Raw genomic sequence first — 13,494 nt, 5'->3', positions numbered from 1 at the left:
AGTTTGAGTAAACTCTGGGGGTTGTTGATGGATTGGGAAGCCTGGCGTGCTGTGATTCGTGGGGTCTCAAACAGTTGGACACCACTGAGCGGCTGAATTGAATTGAACTGAATTACATTTAATTGGATGTACCTTTCCTTTTCTCCCTTACTTTTCACTTCTCTTCTTTCTTCAGCTATTTGTAAAGCCTCCTCAGACAACCACTTTGCCTTCTTGCATCTCTTTTTCTTCTGTTTGCTGGTCTCTTCAGTGTATAATTTCTGCCCTGACACAAGCCGGTGGAGGTGGTCTCTTGTTTAGGTTTTCTTGTTCAGTCGTGCTCCTTTCAAAGACAATGGGCTGCTTTTCTGGGCACCTGATGTCCTCTGCTAGTGATCAGAAGTTGTCTTGTGGAGCTTGCTCAGCGTTCAAATGTTCTTTCAATGAATTTGTAGGGGAGAAAGTGGTCTCCCCGTCCTATTCCTCCACCATCTTAGTTCCTCCTTCTGCATCTATTTTTCTTTGGGATGGTTTTGTTCACTGCCTCCTGTACAATATTACGAACCTCTGTCCATAGTTCTTCAGGCACTATGTTTACCAGATCTAATACCTTGAATCTCTTCATTATCTCCACTGTATATTCATAGGTGTTTTGATTTAAGTTGTACCTTATTCACCTAGGTGGTTTCTCCACTTTCTTTAATTTAAGCTTGGATTTTGCTTTGAGAAGTTGATGATCTGAGCCACAAACAACTCCAGGTCTTGTTTTTGCTGACTGCCTCTCCATCTTTAGCTACAAAGAATGTAATCAATCTGATTTCAGTATATGACCATTTAGTGATGTCCATGTGTAAAGTGCTTTGGTAGAAATGATAGATACAATTTAATGAGTTACCCCATAAATAATTGGATGGCATATTTGTAGTCATTTATGGGGTACCCCTTTAAATTGTACCTATCATGTCTACCAAAATTCCATTTGAACAGAGCTCATAGTTCAAATCTTCCTGGAAGGGATATAAGAAATTAATATTAGTTGAACACTCAAAGAGGAGAAAAACCAGTATCTATGAGCATAACAGTATCTGCCACAGTACTAAGTAGGGTAACACACAGACCCTTTCATAGTTCTCGACAGAGGTGTCTTTTACTCTTCCATGTATTTACTTAAATGTTTATTAAACCTCAGTATGGACTCAGATATATGAGTCTCTGGGTAATGAATTCTCTGGGTAATAATGAAATACCATATTTATTTCATGACACAAAATTTTTCTATTGTGACAACTGGGGGCATGTTCAGGTTAATTCTTTTTTTTTTTTTTTTTTTGATCACAGTGTTTATTCCATTTTTCCTCGTTTGCTTATTTGTAACTTCCTTATCCAACAGTAAGAAATCTATGCCCTATTATGTGCAATATATTTACATATCAGTTCAACCTGTTGGATATGTAAATTAGTTTCACAATGTCTAATCTATGGCCATGTTAGGAGCAAATTTACCAAATTGCCAATTTAAATACAATGCTTGTGTTAGTGTACAGTTCCTTTTTTGTCTCTATCTTCACTGTCAGATAAGATATTATCTTCCAAAATCACTTAATTACAAAGTCACGTTTCTTCCTCACCCTTTTCAGTGTGCTTAAGACATTCATTTGGAATGTAGTTGGATTCTTTTGTCTCTTTCTGTATCTTTGGATTTCCTGATATTCCAGTTGATATGTTTTTCACTTTGCATACAGTAAATTTTTCTTTTCTTGGTTTTCAGTTTTAAGAGCTTGACAAATGCGTGAAATTATATGTCCATTATCATATTACCATACAGAACAGTTCCATCAGCTTTAAAATTTTCTTAATATTGTCCCTTTGTAATCAACACACTCTCTCATTCCCAATCACTGGCACTCATCTCTTCCTTCCCCATATTCTTTACTTTTTCCAAAATGTCTTTGTAAACAGAATCATATATTTTGTAGCATTGAGAGTTTGGTGTCATTCACTTAGCAAAACATATTTAGATGCATTCGTGATATATGTGAATCAGTAGTTCCTTCCTTTTATTCCTAAGCATATCCCATCATATGGATGAATTGTTATTTGTCTATACATTTACATCTTAATGGGCATTTGAGTTGTTTCCAGTTGTTGACATTTAGAAATAAAGTTGTTATAAACATTTGAGGGCAGTGTTTTTGGGTGTGAATAAAAGTTTTATTTTTTAACTTGGGTAAATAGATAAGAAAGAGGGTCAGATTTTATTTTTTTGGGCTCCAAAATCATTGCAGATGGTGACTGCAACCATGAAATTAAAACAAAACAAAACAAAAAAACAAAACAAAACAAAAAAAAACCACACTTACTTCTTGGAAGGAAAATTATGACCAACCTAGATAGCATATTTAAAAGCAGAGACACTACTTTGCCAACAAAGGTTCGTCTAGTCAAGGCTATGGTGTTTCCAGTAGTCATGTATGAATGTGAGAGTCAGATGGTGAAGAAAGCTGAGCGCTGAAAAATTGCTTTGATTTATATCATCAAGAGATCTGCCTATGCTTTCCTCTAAGAATTTTATAGTTTCTGATCTTACATTTAGGTCTTTAATGCATTTTGAGTTTATCTTTGTGTATGGTGTTAGGAAGTGTTCTAATTTAATTCTTTTACATGTAGCTCTCCAGTTTTCCCAGCACCACTTATTGAAGAGGCTTTCTTTGGACCATTGTATATTCTTGCCTCTTTGTCAAAAATAAGGTGCCCATAAGAGTGTGGGCTTTTTTCTTGGCTTTCTATCTTGTTCCACTGGTCTGTACTTCTGTTTTTGTGCCAGCACCATGTTGTCTTGGTGACTCTAACTTTGTAATACAATCTGAAGTCAGGAAGGTTGAATCCTCCAGCTCCATTCTTCTTTCTCAAGACTGCTTTGGCTATTCAGGGTCTTTTGTGTTTCCATATGAATTGTTTGTTCTAGTTCTGTGAAAAATGCCATTGGCAATTCGATAGGGATCACATTGAATCTGTAGACTGCATTTGTTACTATAGTCATTTTCACAATATAGATTCTTCCTACCCAGAAACATGGAACATCTCTCCATTTATTTATGTCACCTTTGATTTTTTCATCAGTCTCTCATAATTTTCTATTTACAGTTCTTTTGTCTCCTTAGGTAGGTTCATTCCTAGATATTTTATTAATTTTGTTGCAATGGTGAATGTGACAGATTTCTTAGTTTCTTTTTCTGATTTTTCATTGTTAGCATATAGGAATGCAAGTGATTTCTGTGTATTGATTTTGTATCCTGTGACTGTGCTAAATTCACTGATTAGCTTTAGTAATTTTTTGATAGTATCCTCAGGGTTTTCTATGTATAGTATCATGTCATCTGCAAACAGTGAGAGCTTTACTTCTTTTCTGGTCTGGATTCCTTTTATTTCTTTTTCTTCTCTGATTGTTTTAGCTAGAACTTCCAAAACTATGTTGAATAATAGTGGTGAGAGTGGACACCTTTGTTTTTTTCCTGATCTTAGGGGGAATGCTTTCAGTTTTTCACCATTGAGAATAATGTTTGCTGTGGTCTTATCATATATGACCTTAACTATGTTGAGGAAGGTTCCTTCTATGCTCATTTTTGGAAGAGTTTTAATTATAAAAGAGTGCTGAATCTTGTTAGAGGCCTTTCCTGCATCTATTGAGATGATCATATGGTTTTTATCTTTCAATTTGTTAATATGGTGTATCACATTGATTGATTTGTGTATATTGAAGAATGCTTGCATCCCTGGAATAAACCCAAGTTGATCATGGTGTATGAGATTTTAAATGTGCTGTTGAATTCTATTTGCTAGAAGACTGTAGAGGGTTTTTGCATCTATGTTCATCAGTGATATTGGTCTATAATCTAGTTTTCTGTGTTGTCTTTTTCTGGTTTTGGTATCAGGGTGATGGTGGTCTTGTAGAATGAGTTTGGAAGTGTTCTTTCCTCTGCAAGTTTTTGAAAGAGTTTTAGAAGGATAGGCATTAACTCTTTTCTAAATGTTTGATATAATTCACCATGAAGCCATCTGATACTGCGCTTTTGTTTTTGGAGAGATTTTTGATCACAGTTTTTATTTCAGTGCTTGTAATTTGGTTGTTTATAATTTCTATTTCCTCTTGATTCAGTCTTGGAAGATTGAACTCTTCTGTCCATTTCTTCCAAGTTATCCATTTTATTGCCATATCAGTGCTCATAATTAATCTCTTATAATCCTTTCTATTTCTGCATTGTCTGTTGTTTCAAACAAATGAGAAGTCATCTAGTAATCGCTCTCAACCCCTAAATGAAAACGCTGGTGTAAACCCTTAAGAATTCTCCACTGGGCATTTTCAGGAATTACTAATCATCCATCCTCGGACTGTACCCATCCTTTATCAGTAATCTTTGCTCCTCTTTTCTCAGCTTTCTAGTTCTTCCTCAGTATGTTGTGGTTTTTCCTGTTCCACAGAACCTGTCCAAATCAAAGGTGTCTGTAGTGAAGGGGTTTTGTAAACTGCAGCCTTTCTGGCTTGACAGTCAGCGAGCTGATTACTCTCAGTTATCTACTCCTGTCCCTGCTGTGCCCTTTGCAGTGCATAGCAGCTGCTTCTTTAGGACGATATATAGCAGTTAAAAGTCTCTCAATCCCTCTGGAATGCTTAATAGGCTCTCCTGTTCTCTTTTAAAACTGTCTTCCTTTTGATTTTGCAGCATGAGAATGTAAAGTCAAATAGGTACACTTTGAATCAGTGTAGATATTTATTCGATGTCCTTTGCTTAACTCTAGAGCTTGGGTCAGAGCCACAAGCTCAGTTAGCTGAGCATTATTTCTCTGCGGGAGAGATTTTGCTTCTAAAACCTGTTCAGCCATCACCACAGCATAACCTGCTTCCCATTCCAAACAAAAGGCCCTCTTGACTTCACATTCCAGGATGTCTGGTTCTAGGTGAGTGATCACATCATATTGGTTATCTGGGTCATGGACATCTTTTTTGTATAGTTCTTCTGTGTATTCTTGCCACCTCTTCTTAATATCCTCTACTTCTGTTAGGCTCTGTGTTTCCATTCTGCTATCAGATAAAGAAAACTTTGATTTAAAAGGGCTCATCTGATTAGTTTTGTCTTACTTGTATAATCTCTGTTTGTTAAGGTTAACTGATTAGTAAACCTAGTTACATGTGAAAGCTTCTTTTGCCATGTAACAAAGAGTATAACCACGAAAGTGATAGCCCGTAATATTCACAGTCCCTACAGTAAAGCAGGAAGTCCTGGGGGCCATAGTTAGAATCAAGCCTACTAAAGATAATTTTTTAATTTCCTTTTTGACTTCTTTGACCTATATGTTATTTAGAAGATTTTTGCTTTGTTTCCAAACAATTGACATTTTTTAAATTAATGAAAAATATTGGGCAATTTTAAGTTTATAGGAAAACTGAGTACAATATAAAGAATTTCTATATACTTCCTCATTCCTGTGGACAGTTTTGTTGCAGGAAGGGGGACCCCTTCCAGGGCTCGAAACTGGGCTCTTGTCTAACACTGGGAAAATAATTGTTTGAGGAGACACATGCGCTGACAAAGTAAGATATTTTATTGGGAAAGAGTACCCGGGTGGAGAGCAGTAGGGTAAGGGAACCCAGGAGAACAGCTCTGCCACATGGCTTGCAGTTTCAGGTTTTATGGTGATGGGATTCTTTTCTGGATTGTCCTTAGACAATCATTCTGACTCAGAGTCCTTCCTGGTGGTGCACACCTTGTTCAGCCAAATGGATGCCAGAGAGAAGGATTCTGGGAGGTGGTCAGACCTGTGGTGTCTCCTTTTGACCTTTCCCAAACTCTTCCGGTTGGTAGTGGCTTATTAGTTCTGTGTTCCTTAGCAGGACCTCCTGTCATAAAACAACTCAAGCAAATGGTTACTATGGTGCCTGGCCAGGGTGGACGGTTTCAGTCAATGTGCTTCCCCTAACAGTTTTACATATAAACATCTTCCACTGATGGGGTACATTTGTTACAATTGAAGAAGCAATAATTCTATATTTTTATTAGCTAAAGTCTTTAGTTCACATTAGGGTTCGTTTTTGTTGTTGTTGTTGTTGTACAATTCTATGACCTTTGACAATGCGTAATGGATTGTATCCACTATTACACTATCTTACAGTGTAGTTTTACTGACCTAAAAATCTCCAGTACTCTACCTATCCATTACTTCACCCTCCCCCTTGGCAACCACTGATCTTTTAACCATCTGTAGTTTTGCTTTTACCAGAATATGTAATTGGAAGCATACACTATGTAGCCTTTTTAATTGAATTACATAGTAACAGTTATTTATGATTTCTCCACTTGCTTCCTTGGTTTGAAAGTTCATTTTTTTCTGATTATTGGTAATATTTCACTTTAAGGATTGCCATTTTTTTTTTTTTGTTTGTTTTTCCCAATCACACTGCATGTGGCTTGCAGGCTCTTAGTTCCCCAACCAGGTATTGAACCTGAACCCTTGGCAGTGAAAGCACAGAGACCTAGCCACTGGACCACAGGAAATTCTCCATGGTTTGCTTTTTAAAGAAATCATTCACTTTCTGAAAGAGATCTTAGGTTTTTTTTTAAATTTGGGGCAATTATTAGAGGTGTTCTGAGGTAGAAAATGGAGAGTCAAGATTGGGAGAGAGTAATCAACACACTCCTGAATAAAAATGGGAACTGAATATTGGATTCTTAAATGTCCAAAATTTATATCACATACTGAAAAACAAAGATTAACAATCTAGCATAGAGGTTAGGCTCTTTAAAATACAATATTTAAAAACAAAAACACACAAAAAAATTTAGAAATATATATGAAGTTTGGTTTAAAAATAGGGCTTCTCTCTTTTTTTTGTAAGGTTATAGTGAAATGAAAATGAAAATTAAGGAATAATAAAGGAGTAACAGAGGACTTTAAAAGGAAATAAGAGAGAAAAACAAGAAAAAGAAAAAAACAACAACAAAAAAATTTAAAAAAAATTTTTTTCCCTAATTAAAAAATAATCATAAAAATACATAAAATGAAAGTTAAGGAGTAATGGGAATGTGATAGGGAATTTTAAAAGAAAAGAAAAGAAAAGAAAAGAAAAAAAATGTTTTAATTAAAAAAAATATATATATATATATATATCTAGGAATTTCTCTGGCACTGTTGCCGTCAGTGTGGGTTCAGTTCAGTTTCAGATAACTCCTCGTTCCAGCTTACACTTCTCAATATTGATAGGCCCCTTCCGGTGTAGTTGGTGCTATCTACAAGGATTTTAATCTGTTGCACTGGTCCCTTCTAAAGCGGTTCCTTTTGTTTATTTGGCTTCTGTTTGCCATCTCTTCGGTGTCTAATTTCCACCCTGACACAGGCGGGTGGAGTTGATCTCTTATTTAAGTTCGCTAGTTCAGTCCTGCTATGGGGAGGGAGGGGCACTGCAGACAAATATCGCTGTGTGTGGGTAGCACTCAACGTGTTCCGGCCACACTGGGTTTGCCCCTGCTCACAGGTGTCTGTGCTTTCCCCGTCTACACTGCTCAGGCTCCCAGTTGCTCTATATGGAGCGTGGCCTGCACTGCATGCGGTTCCAGTCTTTGGGCACCCCACAAAGTGCGGACTAGGTAGCGCCTGCGTTTTGCGCCTTCCCTGATTTGAGCAGCTCAGGCAACCAGGAGCTTGACGGGTGCACTCTCCCCGGGTGTGGCATGGCCTCTCCCCTTCGCGGCCCCAGTCTGTTTCTGCGTGCGCCTGTCATTTGCGTGGGCCCTGTGTTTAGCCGCAACCCTCCCGGCAGATGTCGACCATCCAGAATCTCAGGAAGTCTTTAGATAGAAACTGGAGGCCTGTTTGCAGTGTGGGAGGGGATGCAGTCTCTGGGGCCGAATTTGCCCCTTTCCCCTCCCCCCTGCCTCCTACCTCCGGTGGGGATGGGCCGGTCTGCCGCAGGCTAGCTCTTCTCTGGAGTTTCTCATTCCCTTTGTTTTGCAAACGGCTGGCAGTGTGTTCGGGCCGGTTAATTTTCTCTCTTGCTATTGCACAGTTTAAAAAAACTCCTTCCGATTGCTCTCAGGGTCTTCAGGCCCGGTCCTTACCCTAAGCAATGCCGCCCACTCCTCTCCGTGCCGCCCCCACTTGCTGGTGGTGGATGCGGGCGTCTGGGGTACTTTTCTGCTGGGATTTGCTTTTAGGCACGTAATCTGTGGGTTTTATTTAATTTTTCCTCCGAGTTAAGTTGCCCTCCGAGATTTGAAAATTTCCCCCAGGCCCGCCAGTGCGAGGGTTTCCTGGTGTTTGGAAACTTCCTCTATTAAGACTCCCTTCCCGGGACGGGTGTCCGTCCCTAGCTCTTTTGTCTCTCTTTTTATCTTTTATATTTTGTCCTACCTCCTTTCGAAGACAATGGGCTGCTTTTCTGGGTGCCTGATGTCCTCTGCTAGCGATCAGAAGTTGTTTTGTGAAATTTGCTCAGCGTTGAATTGTTCTCCCAATGAATTTGTAGGGGAGAAAGCGGTCTCCCCGTCCTATTCCTCTGCCGTCTTGGCTCCTCCTGATTTTTCATTTTTAGTGTATAGGAATGCAAGAGATTTTTGTGTATTAATTTTATATCCTACGACTTTACTATATTCATTGATTAGCTCTAGCAATTTTCTGGTGACATCTTTAGGATTTTCTATATAGAGAATCATATCATCTGAAAACAGTGAGTTTTACCTCTTTTCCAATGTGAATTTCTTCTATTTGTTTTCCTTCTATGATTTCTGTGGCTAGGACTTTGAAAACTATGTTGAATAACAGTGGTAAAAGTGGGAACTCTTCTCTTATTCCTGATTTTAGAGGAAATGCTTTCAGGTTTTCACCATTGAGGATAATATTTGTTGTGGGTTTGCTGTACATTGCCTTTATTATGTTAAGATAGATTACTTCTATGCCTGCATTCAGGAGATTTTTTTTTTATCATAAGTGGGTGTTGAATTTGTCAAACACTTTCTCTACATCTACTGAGATGATCATACAGTTTTGTCTCTGTTTGTCAATATGGTGTATCACACTGATTGATTTGGGTATATTGAAGAAGCCTTATCTCCACGGTGACAAAAACCACTACAATATTGTAAAGTAACTAGCTTCTAACTAATAAAAATAAATGGGGGAAAAAAGCACTGGATTTAAAATTAAAAAAAAAAAAAAGATTCCTAAGATGTTGATGTTCACTCTTGCCATCTCCTGTTTGACCACATCCAATTTGCCTTGATTTATGGACCTAATATTTCAGGTTCCTATTCAATATTGTTCTTTACAGCATCAGACTTTACTTCCACCACCACACACACACGTCCACAGATGGGCATAGTTTCTTCTTTGGCTCAGCCTGTTCATTCTTTCTGGAGCTATTTCTTCACTCTTCCCCAGTGGTGCATTGGACACCTACCTACAGTGTCATATCTTTTTACCTTTTCATACAGTTCATTGAGTTACACGAGGCTGTGACCCATGAGATCATTTTCGTTAGTTTTCTGTGGTTGTGGTTTTCGTTCTGGAGGCCATAGGATTTTGCATTTTGCTTTGGCGCCACCTAGGAAGCATGATATTGGCCTACAATTTTCTTTCTGTGTGTCTATCTTTGTCTGGTTTTGGTATTAGGGTGATGGTGGTTTCAAACAATGAGTTTGGAGTTTGCTTTCCTCTGCAATTGTCTGGAAGAATTTGAGCAAAGAAGGTGTTGCTGTTGCTGCTAAGTTGCTTTAGTCGTGTCTGACTCTGTGTGACCCCATAGAAGGCAGCCCATCAGGCTCCTCTGTTCCCTGTATTCTCCAGGCAAGAATACTGGAGTGGGTTGCCATTTCCTTCTCTAATGCATGCATGCATGCCAAGTCGTTTCAGTTGGGTTGGACTCTGTGTGACTCCATGGACAGCAGCCCACCAGGCTCCTCTGTCCACAGAATTCTCCAGGCAAGAATACTGGAGTGGGTTGCCATTTTAGATCTTCTCGAAACTTTTGGTAGAATTCACCTGTGAATCCACATGGCCCTGGCTTTTGTTTACTGTAAGACTGTTTTTATTACAGTTTCTATTTACATGCTTGTGATTGGTTTGTTCATGTTTTCTATTTCTCCTGATTCAGTTTTGGAAGGTTATATTTTTCTTAGAATTTGTCCATTTCTTCCAAGTTGTCCATTTGGCATATAGTAGTCTCTTATGATCTTTTGTACTTCTGTGTTGTCTGTTGTAACTTCTTTTTTATTTATAATATTATTGATTTGATTCTTTTCCCTTTCTTTCTTGATTAGTATGGCTAAAAGTTTGTCGATTTTATCTTCTCAAAGAACCAACTTAAGTTTTATTGATCTTTCCTATAATCTTTTTCATTTCTTTCTGCACTGATTGAATGATTTTTTTCCTTATACTAACTTAATTTTTTTTCTAGTTTCTTTAGGTGTAAGGTTAGGTTGTTTATTAATGGTTCTATTGTTTCTTGAGGTAGGATTGTATTGCTATAAACTTCCCTCTTAGAACTGCTTTTACTGAAGCCCATAAATTTGAGTTGTGTTTTTATTGCCAGTTGTTTCAGGCATATTTTGATTTCTTTTTTGATTTCTTCAGTGATTTGTTTGTTATTCAGAAGCACGTTGTTTAGTCTCCATTTCTTTGTCTTTTCCCCTCCATTAGATAGCTAATTTTACAGTGTTGTGATCAGAAAAGACATTTGAAAGCATTTCAATTTATAAAAATTTACCAAGAATAGATTTGTGGCCCAGAATGTGATCTATCTTCGAGAATGTTCCATGTGCATTTGAGAAAAAAGTGAAATTTATTGATTTTGAATGAAATAGACTTTAGATGTCAATTAGTCCAATTGGTCCAATGTATCATTTAAAACTTGTGTTTACTTATTCATTTTATGTCTGGATGATCTATCCATTGCTGTGAGTGGGGTATTAAAATCCTCCAATATCATTGTATGACCATTAATTTCCCCTTTAATAGTTGTTAGCCTTTGATTTATGCATAGAGGTGCTCCTACATTGGGAGCATATGCATTTATAATTGTTATGTTTTCTTCTTGAATTGATCTGTTGTTCATTGTATAGTGTCCTTCTTTGTATCTTCAAATGGTCTTTATTTTAAAGTCTATCTTATCTGTTATAAGTATTCCTACTCTCACTTTCTTTTGGTCTCCATTTGCAAGGAATATCTTTTTCTACTTCATCAATTTCAATCTGTATGTGTCCCTAGATTTTGAGGTGGGTCTCTTTTAGATAGCATATATCAGGTTCCTATTTTTTTTAATCCATTTAGCCAAACTGTGTCTATTGGTTGAAGTATTTAGCTCATTTACCTTTAAAGTAACTGTTGATAAGTATGATCCCATTACTTTTCCAACAAAGGTCCGCCTGGTCAAGGCTATGGTTTTTTCCAGTGGTCATGTATGGATGTGAAAGTTGGACTGTGAGGAAAGCTGAGCACCTAAAAATTTATGCTTTTGAGCTATGGTGTTGCAGAAGACTCTTGAGAGTCCCTTGGATGGCAAGGAGATCCAACCAGTCCATCCTAAAGGAGATCAGCCCTGGGTGTTCATTGGAAGGACTGATGCTGAAGCTGAATCTCCAATACTTTGGCCACCTGATGCGAAGAGTTGACTCATTTGAAAAGACCCTGATGCTTGGAGGGATTGGGGGCAGGAGGAGAAGGGGATGACAGAGGATGAGGTGGCTGGATGGCATCACCAACTCGATGGACACGAGTTTGAGTAAACTCTGGGAGTTGGTGATGGACAGGGAGGCCTGGCGTGCTGCGATTCATGGGGTCGCAAAGAGTCGGACACGACTGAGCAACTGAACTGAACTGAACTGAATTATCCCATTACCATTTACTTTATTCTATTGTTTGTTTTTATACCCCTTTCTTGTTTTCCCTAAAGAGACAAACCATCTGTATGCAGAAAACTATAAAACAATCATGAAAGAAATCGAAGACAACAAAAAGAAATGGAGAGATATGTCATGCTCTTGGATTAGAAGAATCAGTATAGTGAAAATGAACTTACTAGCCAAAGCAATCTATGGATTCAATGCAATAATTCTAAAACTACCAACGAAATTTTTCACAGAACTAGGAAAAATAATTCCACAATTTGTATGGAAACAAAAAAGACCATGAACTGTGAAAGTAATCTTGAGAAGAAGAATGGAACTGGAGGAATCAACCTTCCTGACTTCAGATTAAACTACAAAGCTACAGGCATCAAGGTGGTATGGTACTAGCAAAAAAAAAAAAAAAAAAAAAAAGAAAGAAATAAAGGCCAATGAAACAGGACAGAGTTCAGAGATATATCCACACATCTAAGGACACCTTATCTTTGACAAAACAGGCAAGAATATACAATGGAAAAAAGACAGTCTCCTCAATAAGTGTTACAGGGAAAACTGGTCAACTATGTGTAAAAGAATGAAATTAGAACACTTCCTAAAACCATATACATAAATAAACTCAAAATGGATTAAAGACCTAAACACAAGTCCAGAAACTATAAACTCTAACATGAAAACTTGGGCGAAACATTCTCTGATATAAATCACAGAAAGATCCTATATTACTTACCTGCTAAAGTGATGGAAATAAAAACAAAAGTAAGCAAATGGGACCTAATTAAAGCAGAAAAGTTTTTGCACAGTGAAGGAAACTATAAGCAAGGTAAAAAGACAACCCTTAGAATGGAGAAATTAATAACAAATGAAACAATCAGCAAAGAATAAATCTCCAAAATATACTAGCAGCTCATGAACCTCAATACCAGAAAAACAAACACCACAATCAAAAAGTGGGCAGAAGATTTAAACAGACATTTATCCAAAGAAGACATACAATGGATAATAAACACTTGAAAATATGCTCAACATTTCTCATTATTAGAGAACTGAAAATCAAAACTACAGTGGGTATCATCTCATGACTGCCAGAATGGCCATCATCAAAAAGTCTACAAGAATAAATGCTCGACAGGGTGTTTACAAAAAGGAAACCTCTTATAGTGCTGGTGGAAATGTAAATTGATACAGCCACCATGGAGAACAGTATGGAGATTCCTTAAAAAACTAGGAATTAAACTACTATATGATGCAGTAATCCTACTACTGGGCATATACTTGGAAGGAAATATAATTAAAAAAGACACATGCACCCCAAAATTCATCCCAGCACCATTTATAATAGCTAGGACATGGAAGCAACCTGGATGTCCATTGGTGTATGAATGGATAGCAAAGTTGTGGTACATGTGCACAATGGAATGTTACTCAGCTATAAAAAGGAATATATTTGAGTCAGTTCTAATGAGGTGGATGAACCTAGAGCCTATTATACAGAGTGAAGTAAGTTGATAAGATAAAGGCACATATTTTATAAACTGCTTCACTGACTGTGCTAAAGCCTTTGCCTGCATGAATCACAACAAACTGTGGAAAATTTTTTTAAAGAGAGGGAATACCAGGCCACCTT

Source organism: Muntiacus reevesi, chromosome X, assembly GCF_963930625.1.
Source record: "Muntiacus reevesi chromosome X, mMunRee1.1, whole genome shotgun sequence".
NCBI lineage: Eukaryota > Metazoa > Chordata > Mammalia > Artiodactyla > Cervidae > Muntiacus > Muntiacus reevesi.
This window is presented reverse-complemented; position numbering follows the sequence as displayed.